General features: G+C 39.4%; 1 protein-coding gene and 1 long non-coding RNA gene across 2 annotated transcripts in view; one reads left to right on the top strand and one right to left on the bottom strand.

Moving 5' to 3' along the window:
• Positions 1-6,743, top strand: part of LOC120491879 (uncharacterized) — a 119,537-nt gene extending 112,794 nt beyond the window's left edge. The window contains exon 3 of the long non-coding RNA XR_005625348.2: positions 6,472-6,743. This is a non-coding gene — a long non-coding RNA (uncharacterized LOC120491879). The remainder of the gene's footprint in view (positions 1-6,471) is intronic.
• Positions 1-12,677, bottom strand: part of lgr6 (leucine-rich repeat containing G protein-coupled receptor 6) — a 129,822-nt gene that overhangs the window by 112,251 nt on the left and 4,894 nt on the right. The gene's annotated exons all lie outside the window — the stretch shown is intronic.

The raw sequence follows: 12,677 nt of genomic DNA on the forward strand, positions 1-12,677 counted from the left end.
CGACTGCGCAACTGGGGTGCCATGTTGAGATGACAAACGGGTTGAAATTGTATATGGTGTTTGTGAATAATGCATTTAAAGGGATATTCCACTTTTTTTTGGAAATAGGCTCATTTTACAACTCCCACAGAGTTAAACAGTTGAGTTTTACCGTTTTCGAATCCATTCAGTCGATTTTCTGATATTTAGAAGTATATCAGTAACCAGAGAGTTTCTGGTCTCATTGACTTCCATAGTATATTTTTTTCCTACTATGGAAGTCAATGAGACCAGAAACTGTCTGGTAAGTGATATACTTCTAAATAGCTGAATGGATTCGAAAACGGTACAACTCAACTGTTTAACTTTGTGGGAGTTGTAAAATGAGCCTATTTCCAAAACCTATACCCCAGTTGCCAGACAGTTTCTGGTCTCATTGACTTCCATAGTAGGAAAAAAAAAATATATATGGAAGTCAATGAGACCAGAAACTCTCTGGTTACTGATATTCTTCTAAATATCAGAAAATCGTCTGAATGGATTCGAAAACGGTAAAAGCCACATTTTTAACTCTGGGGGAGTGGTAAAATAAGCCTATTTCTAAAAAAAGTGGAGCATCCCTTTAATACAAGATCTGGCAACTGGTCAGCATTAGACAAACATATTGGTCCGATTATTCATAAGGGAGTTTGGGCCATGCAAATTACGGGATTGTTTACGAGAGAGAAATAACAAACCGGCATAGGTCCGGGAGATAGGGCTAAAAAAACGGGAGATACCCGGGGAAAACGGCAGTGTATGCTGTGAAGTGCCCACTGAATTCAACATATGTTGATTTCAGTCAATATGTTGATTTCAGATTCCAGGGTTTGGCTTCAATTTATACAGCCATAATAAGAGAGTGAGACCGAGAGAATGAAGCAGAAAGAGTGATTGAGAAGGAGACAAAGGAGAAACAAATAGATCTATATATAGACTGAAAGTGAGGAACCAAGATGCGGGCGGCAGAACAGAGTCGCTGCTGCATGTGGTCTCACCCTCTGGTTACGAGAGTCTGGGTGGTCCACACACACACACACACACACATAGGCCCTCAATTTCCCTCAGCTCTTAATTCGCTTGTCGTGGTTTTCTCCACAGGCCAGACTCTGGTTAGCCATCACCACTGCAATGCGTCACATAATGACAGCAATTTGCGGTCGTGAAGGGAGAAAACGAGAGATGAAGACAGAAAGACATGAGCGTCTTACTCCCTTTGTGGTAGAGCCACAAATATCTGAGAGTTTCACCTTTTGCACGTGGAATTAAAAGGTATCCATGAGATTGCATTTCAGGACTGATGTGAGGATTTACCTTCTGTCGAGACTGTCACAGAGAACAGTTTGATTACCCTTTACCTGTCACCCCCCTTTTTGATCATTGACATTAAAATGCACTATCCAAACTTAAATGGTTGTAATTCAAGAATGCTTTGGAAAATATACCCAAGTTTGGTCTTGTTTCAAAGAAAACAATCAGAAGATTATTACTGAAGTGAAAGCACTTCAAAAAAATTAAAGTATGAAAAAGTTATAATTTACAGTAAATCAAATATAATTTATTACAAAATATTTTTTACTATAAAATTACTATAAAATGAAAGCTATATATCTAACCAAGTTGTGTTCCAAATTTAAAGTTGATATCACAAATTTTGAAGTTCCTATGAGATTTTGTTTAGGCGTTATACCAAAAATAGCAACCGGGTGCCATTGAATTCCATTGAATTTAATTGTATGCATTTTGCCATAACAAATTAATAGTTTTCTATACAAATATCACTTATTTCACTAAACATGGAACCTTGAGACTCAGACCTTTCTGACAATATGTGTTTTGTCAAGATTAGAAAAGGTTTTGATAATAAATTATGAAAGATAATGCCCAAAAGGGGAGGGGCCTAATAAAAATGGTTTCTATGGTAATGCAACGTCCAATTTCAAAACGGGTTTCACAGGATGAATTCGGAGTTTGTAAGCTTTCAAATGATACCTAATTTATGATAACTACTAAAATATGTGATATAATAATAATAAAAAAAATTATATTTATATATATAATATATTGAACTTTTTAGAGGACTTCTTACCTTACTTTTTAAAATACAAGTTTATTTTTTTTTTCATTGAAAAATACTAATTATGTTTTATTATGAACTTTTAGCACTAAAAACCAAAGTTTCAATTAATAAAAGTGTGTGCGTCGACTTTTTGTGACTGTAATGACGTTGATTTTTTTGAGGCGCGCTCTTGTCATAAATTCATATATTACTGTTGTTCATTCATAATTTGTAAGAAATAAACAGCGCTTAAAATATCTTTTTAGGAGTCTTAGACCTTTCCAACGATATAAAGTTTGTCATGACTAGATTTGGACTTAATAGTATATAGTGAAGTAAATTTAGATTGCCCGTATATGGCAAGTGACAGTTAACTGAGATGAAGCTTCTAGCCACAAAATGTATAGTTTTACATAACTTAGCATCATTCTCTATTTCGTTCAGCTCAATTAGGCCTCAAATGTCTCAGAACATGCAGGTCCATGTCATAACTTTCTGAGAAGTCTTGAAACTGATATCCTGCAGGTCTTTTCGCACAGCAAAATTCACTGTAGTCCATTTAGGCCCCGTCCACACTACTGTGTTTTCGTTTAAAAACGGAGAATTAAAACGAATACGATCTCCGTCTACACCGGCGTTTTATCTGCGTATTAGAATTTATCTCTGTCTACATTAAAACGACTGAAAACACGGATCACGTGACCATTCACCAACACTGGGCATGTGCGTGCCGATGTAAACGGTGGCTGACGAATTAGGGAAGGACACGTCATAACTGATGACACCCAATCATAGAGCCGAGCGTCAGCCTCTGCGTCATCGTTTCTAAACTCCTCCGTTTTGTCCCGTCTTCACTAAAAAGCCTTTTGGAGATTCAAAACGCAAAACTGAGCTGCAGCGTTTCTAAACTTCTCCGGGTCTTCATTTTTCCCATTTTAGTCTGGACGGGAGGCGCAAACATGGCAAAAGGTCCCCGTTTTTAAGCGAAAGCTCAGTAGTGTGCACGGGGCCTTAGTCTCCAGAATAGGGCCCTTGAGTCCACTGTCCTGTAGGGTTTAGGTCCAACCCAGATCAAACTCACCTACCTGTTACTGTCTGGTAGTCCTAAAGACCTTGATTAGTTTGATCTGGTGTGTTTGGGTTGGGTTGAAGCTAAATTCTGCAGGACTAACAGATATGCTAATTATTTTATTCCTTCTGTCATCGGGCTTTTAAATACTGCTAACACTGGCAACTAATCATGTGCCAGGAATCATAAACCTTGTACGTATTTATTAACTTATTATTATATATTTCTGTATTTATCTTCTTGAACTTGGGTCCCTGCTTAGTTCACGTATTAAGATCGGTGTATTCACTATGGTGCCCAAATGCAATAGGATGTCATTGACAGTGTTTCTGGATGCTTGATTGACAGTTGTTTTCTTGCCTTGTTTAAAACGACTGGTAGCCTAAAACTGAATTGCCCTATGGGGATAAATACAGTTTTTGGAATTGAATTGAATTGAATTGGACGGTGGACCTCAGAGTTCAGAGTTGCCCACCCCTGCTCTAGAATCTCACTGGGAATGTCAATGTCACTGATTGAGATATGTTTGTAAATGCGTATGATCTTTTACACATGGAGGGTGGAACTATAAGCCGAATTGACCCTTCACTAAACCACGCCCGAAAACCGCCACTGGCAAATCATGGTTTAGCAACCATAACTAGGCACGGGAAGTCTGGTTCTTTCGAATGAGGGAAAAATGGCAAAGCGTTGTTTGTATGAATTGTGCAAAAAATGACACCCGGTATCCTCAAAGTTTGGATGGGGGAGTGGATTTTTTTTCCTTCCCGAAAATCTTAAAGGCAAGGGGAGAAATGATGGGCATGGATCAAGCAGTGGGAGACCCCATTCGCAACAAAAACACCTTGCTTGGAAATAATGACGGTTCTTTGTTCAAAATGCATATATTTTAACGTAGAATAAAACGATTAAAGAAGATGGAGGCTCACTGACACATTTTTTCGTCGCGGCCAACTTCTGACTGAGTAACTTTAATTTAATCCCATCGCGGCTCTCCAGGTGTTAGTGTTATTCCACAAGATTTATGGAGAAGCAGTTTGATTTATAAATATTAGATTATTTTCACAATCACTTACCCTACTGTGCACGAACACAGCTGTTCCTCAATTTGTGTTTCCCAGTTGAGGCGGCGGCTGCTTGCGCTGGGATGATAGGCTTTAGCTTCAATTTTTATGAAGTTATTCTATAAATTATTCTAGTCCCTTTAGTCTGGCTCTCTCAGATATTTCACATGTTCACCAAAAATGAGTAATATCTCCTTGGGAATGTGTGACACCGGTGCATACATGCTGAAATAGACGTGCCAGGCATGAAAGCTTGACATGCGTAGCAACAGTAACTAGGGAGGGCGGGGCTTAGCGAAGGGTCAATTCAACCCACATTAATGCCATGACTGGATAGGTGCGCTATGGGAACACATTAGACTTGTAGTCAAGACTGCCTAAATCAAGACCAAGACCAAGCCAGAACAAGTCGAGACCAAAAAACAGACTAGTGTTGTTGAAGCTAAGCAATAACTTGTAAGATTTTGTTTTGCAACTTTTAAATACATAAATATTTTTAAAAACGAAAATATAAGCTTAAGCGCAGGATCTGAAAGTCAGTTGGTTTGTCGCTATGGTTAGTTAGTTAGTCGCTATGGTCATCTGTTATGCAGTTACCCAAAATCTCCTGAACGAAGTTAAAACCCATCATGTCACCGATATGTGTTTTAATAAATATTAATACATCAAAAACTGTACATGATATGTGTTTTTTAAATCAAGTGATTAAAGTGCTTGTTGCCGCTGCGATCAGTGTTTTCTCGTGTGGCTCGCGCACACCGCACTGCCTTCACTCGGATACGCGCTTCAATCCGTTGCGGATATCGGCGTGAATATTGTAGCATTGTCTTGCTAAATCCCCCGACCACTATGTCGGTCTGAGACAGCGAGACATAGACGAGACCGAGAGGTCCGAGACCAAGACCAAAGACCGTCAAGGCCGTGACAAGACCGAGACCACGTAAAAGACCAAGACCGGTCTCGAGACATACATCACTAGGACACATGCAGCATCTTTGCATCATTTTTGTGTGTAGTGCCGGTAATGGACATTCTATTTAATCATAATATCAAAATTTGCGTGCAATTCTATCCTGGACTTCAGAATATCTCAAGCCTGGTGTTCCAAATATATGTTCATAAAGTCACGTTTCAGATATAGTCCAGAACTCATTTCAGTCTACATATGACATTTGTGCTGCGAAGAGAGTTTAGTAAATCACACATGTTTTCATTTTTATGATGCATTCAACATGTTCCACTCGCCATTCATCTGGAACGCCCGATAAATCATTACAAGGCCGAATCTGTAGTCTTTTACAAACAAGAATTCTTTATTTTGACATACAAGTTTACACTAAACCACTCCGACCAGCTTCTGGGAGAGATACAGAGAGATGGAGGTCGAATCTAAAGGAATCATGATGCTGACATACACGTAAGAGCCAATCTATGGGTACTTACTCGTAAAATGGTTTCTTAAAAAAGTGATCGCCTCTCAACAGTGTTGAGAGACAGAGTCGAGTCCGAGTCAAGACCGAGTCCATAGAGAGTCGAGTCCGAGTCGAGTCCGAGACCAGAGACGGTCGAGTCCGAGTCGAGACCGAGACCAGTGAGGGTTGATTACCGAATTTACTTTTATTTACTTAGAGAAATCCTTTTTTTTTTTTACTGAATTTACTTAGAGTTTAAAAAATATGATCAGTTTTGGGTAAAAAGGCCACATAGTAGGTGGTGTTAAAAGTAATTTTATTACAATTTGTCATGCGCAGTTGCGCACTAGAAAATCACCAATCACTGGGCGTGTCAATCAATTTAAAGAAATATTTTATTAACATACATTAATAATCATGAAAAATATTTTGAATTGAACTCGAATGGACTCGGGAATAATTCCGAGTCCTTAAAAAAAAAAATGTTCGAGTACGAGTCAATTCCGAGTCCAAATGGACACGAGTCCATGACAAGACCAAGACCATTAAAATATGGTCTCGAGACCGAGTCCGAGACGAGTCCGAGTCTCGAGTACTACAACACTGCCTCTCAAATATGCAAACTAAACAATTACTACCTTCATATATAGTAAAATAATCAATCAACCACATTAACACCAAAAGAGGCAAAACATCCAACATCTCTCTACATGTTAAGACTATTTGCCACCTCCTGAAAACTTCACTCTCTAATCAAGTATCAAAGAGAACCTTTTCAAAGCAGAAGTGCGCAATTTAATGTGTTGCCTAGAGAGATGATTATTGCAATAAATTTCCTGTTGTCCCCAGTGGCGAGCAGCTGAGGCAGCTGCAGGTCGGGCGGAGGAAACGCCCTCTCTGTCTATCCTCTTCACTGGCTGGAGTTCACCCTGCCCCTGGAGCTCCCGGCCCTGACCGCAACCTCCAAAAAAGATGCACAAGCTGGACTTTGCGAGACATAACAGATAAAGATTGTTCAAAGCTTTTTTTTTTCATTGACATTTGCTTTTGTTTCCCTGCTGTGCATGAGTTGGGAAACCTAATCTGCATGTCAAAGCCAGTGGAAGACATTGAAACATAAATTTCAGATGGTGACCTCTACATCAGCTCGTATTCTTTTCATTTATTTTTTTATCAGATATGCTGGGAATGCTTTTGCTTTTCTTAAGTCTCAAAGCAGAACAACTGTCCACATTCAAAGTGGCAAATCATCTGTAATGCCTTTTCGCCTATACCTTTGATGTTCGCCAGCAGTTTGGCAAGTGAGAACATGCAGTGGTTTTAGTTATAAAGGATTGTACCTGCATAGACCGCAGGGTTCTTGGCTGGAATAGAGTTTCTCAATGGCATTATTGGAAAACTGATCACATTCATTTATCAGCTTTACTGGTTGGTCAGTTTGGAGACACGACCTTCAACTAGAACTTTTTGGCACACATCCAAGCAGACCTCTTCCATCGATTTGGGTAAGAATTCTGAGCTGTAATTTTAAGTTTACTTTATTACAAAAAATAACTTTGATTTCAGTCATTTTTTTCCCCAGTTACTCTTAAAATGCAAGCTTGGTTTTCTTGGGCACAACCCAACATAGCATCAAACAAAGTTGTGATGTTCAAAGGTCTTATTTACGAGGTTGCTGAAGTGTAGATTTCTCGTAGTTTAAGGACGTCACCTGCATTTCAACACGTGCCTGTGAGGTATGAGTGTACTTGGCTGCTTGGGGAACTAATAGATAATAGAAGTGATGCTACTCTGGCACGTCATCCACACCTCATGGCTCCCTTTTGAGCAAGCGTTTGATCATATTTTACTACTCGTCCTTTAGAAATGTCCTAACTTGGGTCGCTCCAAAAAGCATAAAAAGTCTAATTCCAACTTGCATTGTTGTCTCATTACAAAATGTTTCCAGACACTGTGTGGGAAGGGGGGAGCAGGTCAATTGATTCCCCTTTCCTAATTTAGCGAGGAAACCTTCTCATATAAGCCTGATACATAGATAGTAACCAGGATTCAGCCGGTAATCTTTCCTGATGCAAGGCACGGCCCTAAATAGCTCAGATAAGGAAACATCTCAGTTTAAAATTCCTGATTTGAGTCTGGCTATAGAGATCCTTCCTGGTCCACATATTGCAATCTGGGATGAGTTGTATATTCTCAATGCAGCAAATGTAAGCAAACTCATTAAAAAAGCATTAGGGGGGGACTGTGTAAGCTGTAAGCTGTATGCATGTAAAGTAATCTATTTGGAAACTCAGAAGGTTTAATTTGCCCCTTTTTTGAGTGGACGGCTTCTCCCATGTGTGGATCCCAAGCATCTCTAGATGGGAAGTTTCTCCTCTATGGTTAAGATCATGAATCTGAAATCTGAGCTCCTGTATCAACCACTTCCACTTAACGATCAGTATTCTGGGTCTCTTCTTTCCCAGCCTTTGTCCTCCCTTAAGGTTTCCAGTGGTGTTGAGGGGGTGAGAACTTGTCACCTCAAAAGCAAAGTTTATAGCTTCTGTCAGATCCAAAGAGCCGATGGTGAAATGTGGCGAAGGACTTAACCACAGGTTAAGAGACCCCCACACGGACCCCTACAGAGGTCTACGATGGATTGTCAAGTTTGCCCAGGGGCTGATTTATGAACCTCTGCCACTGAAAAGGACAGAACCCACAATTAACCACTCATTCGATAGATATTCCCTCAACAGAACCCACACAATAAATCTATTTCTCAGAGGTTTCTCTTCCATTGTTCAGGAGAATTCTCACTTTAGGATAAACTTTGTCACAGATATTCTTCCTAAGAGACAATGAGGCCATTTTTTAAAGTCACCTGAAACATTACCATCAGAATGTTTGAGTATATTGAAATGGCGTACTTATGGCAAAATTATCTGTGCATAGTTTGAGAATCTTCTGAAATTGTACAGTATGTGGATGCATACATTGCAAAAATACTAGGAGTTTAGGTGAACCACTTTATTTCATTCCTTCTTTTCTACAGAAAAAAAGAGAAGGAGAAATGCCACGTCTTAATTTTAAAGATGGATTATTTAATGAGCCAGAAGGGAAGGCAGTCTCCTACATTGTTGATAGTACAATCAGTAGTTGATGATGTGACCAAGGTCTACATCTCTGCAATCCTACACAATATTTGTGGGGGTCCCACAAGGAGTTTGTTCTTCATGGTGCGCTGAGTAGAAGCATTCGGGTCTTCTCCTCCAGCTCTGGATCTATTTAAAGATGTTCTGGAGATGAGGCAGTCTGCGGTAGGTCCACTGGGTTTATTTATCCTGCATGGGCTCTGACTATTTTCGGGCTGACTTCACAGGGCACTAATTGCTCTCGTTTCACTGTTAGGTAATGGGAAGAGAAGGAAATGAACAATCACTCCCATGTTTGTTTGAGGGTGAGGTTGAGTCTGCGACTCCGCATGTGTACTAGCTTGTACACAAATGGAGTCGTGCGTTAATGACAAGACATTCTCCACGGCCTGTTTTTTGTTTATTTGTTTTTCTTTCCATTCAGCCTTTCGATCCGGAACTTGAATTGAGGAACTTAGGAATGTATGAAAGAATGTGTTGTTGTTGTGTCCTCCATTAATTGCGTAAACACACTTTAAATAAGCATTATGAGAAGTTTAAAAAGTAAAGACATTGAGAAACAGTTTGTTGTCGTGTGTAATGAATGTGATTCGGTTTGGCAAGTAAGGTCATAACACTCTCAGGTGTAAACATACCTCTGTCTGTCTTACAGCCTGGAGGGTATGTTGTACACCCTGACCCCTCTCACTCACTCACTACATTGCACATCAGTGTGGCAGATTCCTAAGTCTGTTTGAATTGTCCAATGCTCTGAAAAGATCAGACTCCCTCCCCATTGCCTTGTCCATGACCTGTCCTGACACACAAAGCAGGTAAACAGGCCACTGGGGTACCATGAGTTGAGATCTACGGTCAGGCTCTAAGCCTTCTTCCTGCTTCTACCAGACATAATACATAACTTTCACCTGTGTCTTGCTTCGGTCATGAACCCATGCCGAAATCTCACGTACGTCTCTGTAAACTGGACTTCGTCAGCTGGAGTTTTTTTTATTTTTTTATTAAAACTCACCATTCCAGATTCCCCGTTGACATTTGGAGCCTCACTTGAAGAAAGTTTTTTATTCACTTTCTCTGAGGAACAGTCTGCGAGTACGCCAAATTTGTCCATGTGTTTCATATCTTTGTTAACTTTCGAGTATTGGAGACTCTGGGTTTTGGTAATGGACTGTTGATGGGGGTACACATCCAGCGTTATAAATCCAAAGGAGCACCTCAGCTGTGTTGTTATTCCTCAGCACTTTGCTCCACTCGTGTCCTGCTGTGTTGCTTTGCAGCGGGACCGTAAGCATCAAAGCTGTGAGTGATTGTCCATGCAGTTTGTCTGCTAGCACCCCCTGAGGGATCAGCCTGCAAACTTACCACATTATAAAGCTCAAAGTGTTCGCCACTGCCAGGATGAAAAGACCATTATCGCCCTGTTTCATTGAAGAGCTTAGGTGGTTAAACTGAGAGAACATTAGAGCCCTTGGAGCCGTTTAATGATGCAAGCTGCCAGAGTTGAATTCGCTAGGATTCAAAAAGTGCGTAAACAACCCTCAAGGTCTGAGGCCCGATCTTGAAAAGGCCTTCTTCTAAACTCTCTGCTCACTTTTCACTGATGTGTTTCACCATTTTTATTGACAGCAGAGAAGGGGCACAGGAAATGATGCAACAAAGTGGCGGGAAAAAGATCGGAATATAACAGTATAGGCAATGTGAGCCCTATCCTAACTTCTCTTCTCAATATGATCACCATGTAGCAAATACTCGGTCATGGCTCCAAAAGTCTCCCACTTTGCTTCCTGTAAATTATCTACTGCCCTGTTCCAACCAACCAACCAACTAAATAAATAAATGGACAAATAATGAATGAATTAATTAATAAATAGTTTTCTCCTCCTTCCTTATTTACTTATGGATAAAAGACAAATTTTACACTAATTGAATTTCAACATTTATTTATAAAATGGGTTCCCAACAGCATTGCATGTCGAATGAACTAAACTCAAATGTGTTTCATGGTTATGTCACATGATTGATAAATGTATATACAATTTGTTCCAGCTGTATGTAATATTTGACATCATGATTTAGGTGTTAACTCTTCCTGTTTGACCCTTGAAATATAAATCACTGGTCAAAAGGGCTGCAAATAGATTTATGGCCCTAAAATCAGATAACACAACACACTTCAGAGCTTGAAGGCATCTTTCACACACTCACTGTTCTTGTTTCTGACTAAAAGGTTTCAAGGCCAAAGCACTGGAAGTTGAGGCGGGCCAGTAAGCGAAAACATGTGTCTGTAGCCCTCAGCCCGAGCTCAACATTAATTTGTGTTTGTGTAGAAAATTGCCCTGAGAGAGATGAAAATATATGGCCCTTGGCTTCTGGGAATGGGTTGACAGCTTTGAGGTTTGAGCTGGTTGTATGATGATGTTTTAGCTGGTTGGTGCTTGTACACATCTTCAGTTGAGCTAACCTGGTTTTAGTAGAGTTGACATTTTCAGTTTTTCTCTGAATGGAAATGGTTGGATCTTTAGTGTAGTTGGATTTGCCAAATAATGCCTTGAAGTACAGTTCAGTGCCACTGCTTTTCAAAGATACACGAACCAACTGTCATAAATAATGTGATTTACAGTACTGTTATTAGCTCAAACATTCTGCCTAAAAATATGCAATATTACTTTTAAATATTATAAACTAAATCTGTCAAACAAAATATATGAATTATTATTATTCTACAGGGCTGTTGAATGATTGAATCTGATCCGTTGACAAACATTAAGTTCTGCTATTTTTTTTTCAGGGAAACGCATGTCTAAAGTAGTTCCAGGCAGGTCTTGGCCGCGTAACAGTTCAGCTTCGCCAAATGATTTCAGTTATTTCACAGGTCCTTATAGCTGACAACAGCAAAAGAACCAAAACCCACAATGACACTGACCAAGTAAATAAATATAGTATACAATGGGATAAAAAACATATCAAAATCACGATTTATTGTTTAAGGAAAGCATACTCTCTCTCTCTCCCACTCAAACGCACACACATACGGTACCGACACACACTCGCACCGAAACGTGTCGTCAGCGCTGATCTGAAGATTTTAGCAACTTAAAAGCTACATGACATTTCTCACTAGCGAGGTGAGCAATGACGACATTGTTAGTGGAGACGCTACTGCCGAACACAGTTGAGAGACGTACAGACTCGGGTAATTCACACACACTTTTGATAACTCTCTTTCTCTCTGTCTCTCTCTCCCTAATAACTGCATTAATAACTGCATTAGTTCACACACACTCACTCTGTTCTTGTTTCTGACTAAAAGGTTTCAAGGTTTTCAAGGCTCAAGCCTCTGTTACAAGCTCTAAAATGACGTTTTGGAATTGGCAACGGAGGCTTGGGATGATACTGACATCAAATTATTAGAGAATTAGAAATAATTCGACAGCCCGTCGTAACTGAATCGTAACTGACAAACACAAAAGAAGATATTTTGAAAAATGTTTCAACCGTTTTTGTTTATTCAATGAATGTCAATGGGGCCCAATGTTGTTTCGATTTGAAAAAGACATGCAAGTAAAAAAATCAAACAATGCAACGTGATCTCATGAGAATACGTATGTATTTGTACGTAAAGTGCCGTTCTATCATACGTATATATATAATTACGTTTTGTGTGCACAGAAACGTATAATACTGACGTATTTACAGTACTAAAACGTAAAATATTTACGTATTGACAGCACAAAAACGTAATTTATTTACATATGAACAAATCCACGGACGTACACATTTGTACGTATCACAATTTATGCATATTAATATCGTAGCATTATGTTTTCACTCTATTGCATTCCACTGTCTTATTAATGAAGTTTTCAGTCGCATTTATTGATATAATACTAGTTTTGCCTGCATGGTGTTAAACAATACACTATAAAA

Source organism: Pimephales promelas, chromosome 20 (genome assembly GCF_988280905.1).
Source record: "Pimephales promelas chromosome 20, fPimPro1.hap1.1, whole genome shotgun sequence".
Taxonomy (NCBI): Eukaryota; Metazoa; Chordata; class Actinopteri; order Cypriniformes; family Leuciscidae; genus Pimephales; species Pimephales promelas.